Below are 7173 nucleotides of genomic sequence, written 5' to 3'. Positions count from 1 at the left end.
TGTTTTCTTAAAAGTGAAACTTCAATTCTAAAGTAAACTAGTAAAACCAAGAAATTTACCCTTATATTACTATACAAATTATATATAATTTATTATACCATGAATTATACTATATAATTTACAAAAAATAATTTTAAATTATTAATATAAATTTTTTTATTATGTCGTCCAGTCACCAGTCCTGTTCTGATTAATTACATAACAGACTTTGGATTAGAAAAAAAAAACCCTTATGCACGTTTTATCTTTCAATTTAAAATAAAACAAAAGAAAAAATTATAACTCATATTGTAGGGCTTTACCCGAAGGAAGCCCTTCCAGAAATTCTCTACAGCCCAGGTCAAGCCAACGCCGCAGAGGGGGTTTGGAAATAGTTTTCAACCAGCAATTGACGCGCCTCGGTTAGAACCTCACTAGCTGCGTCATTGCCCCAAGCGCAAAGATGCTTTTGAACCTTTTGGCACTACCTTATTTATATTCACACAGCTCCCTGCTTCAGCTCTATATTAGCGATGTGGGATAAGTATCACACTCTTCGATGCTCTTAACTGCTGCTCCGATGTGGGATAAATTATTATAGTATTGAAGTTCAGATGCAGCGATGGAATGCGGATTTCCAGAATGAAGCAGAGATCGGTGCCTTTGTTTCAGTATGTAGAATTCAATTCTCATTTACACCTATTCCTTAGCTGATTTGTTGCTCATGATGCTCATTTTAGGGTTTATTTTGGACTTTGCCCTCTGTACTGTATTCTCTACTTCTTTTTAAAAAAATTGTCGGGCATCGTTTGATTCTGGTACATTGGGACAAGGTGTGGGGGACGTGAATATGAGTTATATTGATGATACTTTTGACTGTTTGAAATTCAATTCCATGATTATGGTTATAGTTATCTGAGTTTTTCAATAACCATCAGTTTTTTGTCACTTTATTTGTTTCATCATAAAATAGGATTTTCTCCCACTTATGATTATGATCTGTTGAAACATTTAACGTTGCTCTATCAGTATCTTTAAAAAATGGAGGTTGAAGCTAGAAAGTGATATTTGCATAAGATATATTCACCCCTATTGATCAAATTATCTTATAAATAAAGTTTAATGGCACATCTAAAACCCCTATTTGCATAAGATATATTCACCCTTATTGATCAAAAGTTTAATGTATCCTTTTCCTATTCTGGTAACTTTTTCCTCTTGAAGCTAATAGATTCACTACCAATTCCGAAAATTCTGAAGTGGGTTGTATTGAGATAGAGAAGAAAGCACTTATTAATTTCAAGAAGGGTCTTAATGATTCTTCAGGTCAGCTTTCAAAGGCTTCAACTGTCAAACTTAAGTGGTAAGGTAAATCCTTCTTTGATTGACTTGAAGCATTGGAACAACCTTAGTCTAAGTTCAAATGATTTCCAAGGAGCATCAATACCGAAATTCACTGGTTCTTTTAGTGAATTGAGTTATCTTGATCTTTCTAATTCATCATTTTCCGGATCAGTTCCTCCTCATCTCGGAAACTTATCAAACTTGCTTTATCTTCATCTCAATGCAAATAACAAGATATGGGTATCTGATTCGAATCGGATCACTAGATTCTCTCATTTGCAATATCTAAATCTAGGAGATGTGGATCTTAGTTTAGCATCAACCACTTGGCTGCATTCTGTTAACATGCTTCCATCTCTTGAACAAATCCATTTGCCTCGTTCCGAACTACAAAACTTCCTGATTATATACCAAATTCAAATTTTAGCACTCTGAAAATCCTGAACCTAGAGAACAATCTCCTGAACACTTCATTTCCTCAATGGTTGTTTTATATTAGCACCCTTGTGAAACTTCAACCTGGAATCTTTAGATCTGTCTTATAGCGAACTTAGTGGTCAAATCGATGAGTTTTTAGGAAGTTTGTCAGAATGTAGCAATACAAGCTTGATGGAGCTAGATTTCTGGGATAAGCAATTAAATGGAGAGATCGAGTTAATAGGGCAGTTTTAAGAATTTGAAAATCCTAATGTTAGGGGAGAACTCAATTTCAGATTCAATCCCATCATCTATTGGAAATTTATCATATTTGGAGTCATTTTATCTACCTGCCAATGCAATGGATGGGACTATTCCTGATACCATTGGGCAGCTAACAGATTTAGTCTTAATAGGTCTTTCTAGAAATTCTTCGGAAGGTGTTCTGTCTGAAACTCATTTTCTTAGGGTAACAAAGTTAAAAGACTTTTGGTGTGTCATCTCTGAGGATGTCTTTAACTTTTAACATAAGTCATGATTGGATTCCTCCTTTTAGTCTTGACTACATGGAAATCTCTGCCTGTAATTTGGGTTGAATGTTCCGTTTGTGGATCGAGACTCAAACGATCTTTCGTTTATGATACTGAAGGATGATGCTCTTTCGGGAGAAATACCGTATTGGCTTTGGAAACTTTCTGGTAACCAATTCAAAGGCAAAGTGCCGAATTCACTAGTTTTCGCTTCTGAAGCTTGGGTTGATTTGCATTCCAATTACTTGGAGGGCTCACTTCCAATTTGGACTAATGTCAAGGATCTGAATTTAGATGACAACACATTTTCTGGTCCAATTCCTATGAAGGTTTGTAAAGAATGTCATTGTTAAGAACCTTGCTACTCTCTGGAAACTTCTTAAGTGGAAGCATTCCTCAATGTATAAGTGGCCTAAAAGATTTGATGACCCTTGATCTTTCAAACAACAACTTCTCTGGGAATCTCCAAATTCCATGGGAGGAAATGAGTTTACATGTCGTGGACCTATCTAAGAACAATCTAACAGGTGAAATTCCTTCCTCCATATGCTCCTCACCCAACCTTAACGTGCTGAAATTATTCAGGAACCAACTTTCTGGGGAAATCTCACGGTCCTTGGAGAGCTGCACAGGCTTGAACATCCTTGGTCTTGGAGAAAACATGCTTTCCGGAAACATACCGGAGATAATTGCTGAATGGCACCGGATCTTGAAGCTCTAGGCCTACGGGGAAACTTGTTTGATGGAGACATTACTGAATAGCTTTGTCGTCTTTAATACCTCCATGTTTTGGATCTTGCCAACAACGATTTCTCAGGATCCATCCCCTCTTGTGTCGGCAATCTTTTTGGATTTCAATCTCGTTCTATCTATTTCCCAAGTGTCATATACTTACTTGTATTGTATGAATGAAGAGAAGATGGAGCTGATTATGAAAGGAAGGCAAGTTGAACAGATTCGAATACTTGGCATTTTAAATGTGATAGACTTGTGAAACAATGATTTCAGGGGAGGAATTCCTGAAGAAATAGCAGATCTTGCATATCTGGGTTCGTTGAATTTATCCTGGAATCACTTGACAGGAAAGATTCCTGAGAAGTTCAGAGACCTGAACTGACTAGAGAGACCTCTCCTGCAACAAAATTGCAGGTCCTATTCCTCTCAGTATGGTTTCTATGACATTCTTGAACTCTTATCTTTTCCGGTCTCCCTTGACAAAGGAATGTTCGAACTCCAAGGATAAGGATGATGATTTTCCAAGGGAGAACGATGATGAAAGTGAAGACGATGATTGGATTGAAATGAAATGGTTCTACATTGGAATGGCTCCAGGGTTTGTTAATGACAGGAGTTCTTTTGTTGTCTGTTTTTTAAGAAAATTCTAGATTGGTCCCGGACCAAACTGATCAGGGACGGTTGAGATCAGGTGCAATGGACCCCACTGATGGACAGAGAACATAAATGAAAAGTGAGTGTTTTTTCTATCATATCTTCTACAGCATATAATACGCAGAGACGAAGGTTTGTAAGAGCAACTCTAATGGTCTTTAAAAGGAAGAGCAACTCTAATGGTCTTTAAAAGGACCGATTTGATATTTTCAGGGAGTCTCCAACCAGTAGAAGAGAAAGCTAGAGACTCTCTAAAACCAAGCAGGTCGCTCAATCGAGCTACTTGTTTGGAAAAACAATGACTCAGCACATGCTAATTTACAAGGAGTGGAATTGAAGTACACCGCCTCTGTTGTGTTGAAAAGATGAGGGCGTAGGAGTTAATTGTGTAAATTGGCGCGTCATTTGTTGAACAACCCAAATTTTAATTATACTATTTTTTGTTCTGTTCAAATACATACAACCGTAATATTTGAGTGTTTCAATTTTTTTTTTATAATTTGATATCAACAACGGTAATATTTTTTTTTATACTATAAAACATCTATAAAACATCTCATTTAACCCATAAAAATCACATTCAATTTAAAAAACCTCTTCTACTCTTAATATATTTTTGTGCAATGGATTCCAATCAGTCAATATTACTCTTACGTTCCAAATTCTCAAAACGCAGCGAATCAAAATTCCCAAAACCCGGCCCCAAATACTTATAATTCTCAAAGTTCTCCAATCCGACTTATTTCACGTAATTTTCAATATGATCCTAATATGTCATATGCTTCGAGTCCTTTGATTTATTATAATCTTGATGGTTACTTCCCTTTTGTGAATGCAGCAGGTAATCGACCAATGATGTCGGGATACTTTCCTCATACCACGTATCCTCAAGAACCATATATGGTTCCTGAAAATATGAGAAGAGACAGTTTCGGATCGTCCACCATGCCAGACGAATCTCCGAACACTGGTTCCGTTGCCGAGTCTGAAGTTCCAATAGTTCGGGAACCAAATGCAAACAATAAAAAATCAGCGAAAATGAAGTGGACCAATGTATGTGATGTACATTTATGCTAGAGTTGGTTGATAATAACCACAGATCCGGGTAAATTACATACGTGGTGTACAACCTTTACACCATTTCACACTTTGGTGTACAACCTTCAATTTTGCACACAAAAGTATACAACCTTTTGACGACTTTCCATTAAAGTGTACAGCCGGTAATTATGACCGGTAAACGCTTGGTCAACACACCAACTCAGCATTTTGACTTTTCTAAAAGTAAAAAAATAACTCCTTTAATAACAAATTACTTTTATACCCTTTATCAAATCATCTTCTTCAACCTTCATCCTTATTTTTTTATCTCCGCCATTGTTAAACATCATTTCTCTCTCTAACTCATCTCTCTCATTCTCTCTCTAATTATAATAAAAGGAAAAAGGATGCTTTGGGACCAATACAAATCGTTCATCTCAAATGAAGAAAGAACATGGACTAAGCATGGCAACATTTATACCGACGATTAATGGTTCCAGCGATTAGTGGATGCTTGAGCTTGATCTGTCACTACTTGAATTTACACTGGATATAGTAGGAGAAACTGGTATTAAATTGAAACAATTTTAGAAGTCAAAATCAATCTCTACAGTATTCTCACAATTATTCCTCAAGCTAAAGATTGTATCTTTTGCCGAATAGCAGTTAATCCTGCAATTTTCTTTTTGATCATTAGAAGCAATGAGTTTAGTACAATCTTCAAGATAACGATTAATTATAGTAAAAGGAAAGCAAGAGGTAGAGAGAGAATGGGAGAAAGATGAGAGTTAGAGAGATTAATCTTTAACAATGGAGCCTTCAAATCTTCTAGAATCTTGTTGGCTCGCTTAATCGGATGATGTAAAAGGAAGATGGTAGAACAACTCAACAAATCCATACAACTAAAATTATAATTGATTCAAAAACCCAAATAAAAAAGCTTCGAGATTGCACGACTATGGAGTCTGGGTTTGATTTCCTGATTATTCTAGATTTTTTGGAATAAATTTAATATTAAAAAGGAAGATGAAATTCTCTCAAATTGGGATTCAATTAAGCTATTGGGTTACTTCCAACATTAAATTTGGAGAGAGAGAGAGAGAGAGAGAGAGAGAGAGAGAGAGAGAGAGAGAGAGAGAGAGAGAGAGAGAGAGAGAGAGGAGTTAGAGAGAGCAATTTAGAGAGAGAGATGTTAGAGAGAAGTTAAAAGATACAATAGATGATGGAAAGTAATAATATTAAGGGTATTTGGGTAATTATATATTTAATGGGTCCTATTATGTTTTTTAAATTGTTAAAAATGCTGAGTTGGCACGTTGACCAGATATTGACCGGTCACAATTACCGGCTGTACACTTTAGTGGAAGGTCATCAAAAGATTGTACACTTTTGTATGTCAAATTGAAGGTTGCGCACCAAAATATGAAATTGTACAAAAGTTGTACACCACGTATGTAATTTACCCCCACATATCCAATTGTGGGCACAAATCAAGCGAAGATGGATTATTGGAAGAAAATTCCAAATTACTATAATCAGTGGAAGAAGGAAGGTCCTGATGTGAATGACCAAACAACTAAGGATGTATCTCGTTTCTATAGAGCATACACTACCATTAGGAATTTGGATTAATATTAAATATTGATAGATTATATTTATCTATTAATTTTTAAATTCAATTAAATAAATTATTTAAATTATAAATATTTATTCGATTAATATTAAATATTGATAGATTTTTATTTCATTGATATTAATTCATTAATGATTTTTACTATTATTATAAAATAAGTTAATTGATTAAAAGTAAAGAAAATTAAATATTATATGACGTGTGGGACCCGTAATTGTGACTAACCACTAGAGAAAATTTTTTACTAAAATTGTTTTATAGAAAGAGTTATTAGAAATTGGTGAGATATAGTGGTTGGAGGGTGTGCAACCCTCCAACCCTAGAATTGTTCTAATTCATCCAAAATGAACTTTGAAATTATCAAAAAGTGAACTTTCTCTCTCTTTATTTCTTTCTTTCCTTCTCCATTTTTATTTCTTTTCGTTCTCTCCAGAGCTCTCTTCCATCCAAAATGTTGGCCTCATGTTGGTTTGAAAATATGAACCCTATTTATAGAGATTTGAAAAAAGAGCTGGGATCGGGGCCGAGACCTCACAAGGGCTATGAAACAAAATGTTAAAATAAAAAATAAACTAATAGAAAATAAAAGATAAGGTTTAAATTTGCTCAGTTCGTTTCTTAGAAAATGTATTTTCCATTCCCATTCCCCAACTAGTCGGAGATTTTTCATTTCCGTCACCGTCAGTTAAATGGTGACATATTTGTCCCTATCCCCGTCCCATGGGGAATCCCCATCCCCGTTTATAGATATTCAAAATAACTTTTTTCTCATTCCTCGTTCCCCGCTGGAAATCACCAATTATGTTTAAAAAAATCAATATGGCATTGGCAGTAATGCTT

At 35.3% G+C, this 7173-nt stretch overlaps 1 non-coding gene across 1 annotated transcript; it reads right to left on the bottom strand.

The window, feature by feature from the left end:
- Nucleotides 1-294: 294 nt before the first annotated feature.
- LOC136204908 (U4 spliceosomal RNA) lies at nucleotides 295-444 on the bottom strand. The gene has a single exon (XR_010675721.1). It is a non-coding gene; the product is annotated as a U4 spliceosomal RNA (small nuclear RNA).
- Between the last annotated feature and the right edge of the window lie 6729 nt (nucleotides 445-7173).

Source organism: Euphorbia lathyris, chromosome 8 (genome assembly GCF_963576675.1).
Source record: "Euphorbia lathyris chromosome 8, ddEupLath1.1, whole genome shotgun sequence".
In the NCBI taxonomy this organism is placed as follows: domain Eukaryota; kingdom Viridiplantae; phylum Streptophyta; class Magnoliopsida; order Malpighiales; family Euphorbiaceae; genus Euphorbia; species Euphorbia lathyris.
This window is presented reverse-complemented; position numbering and strand designations above follow the sequence as displayed.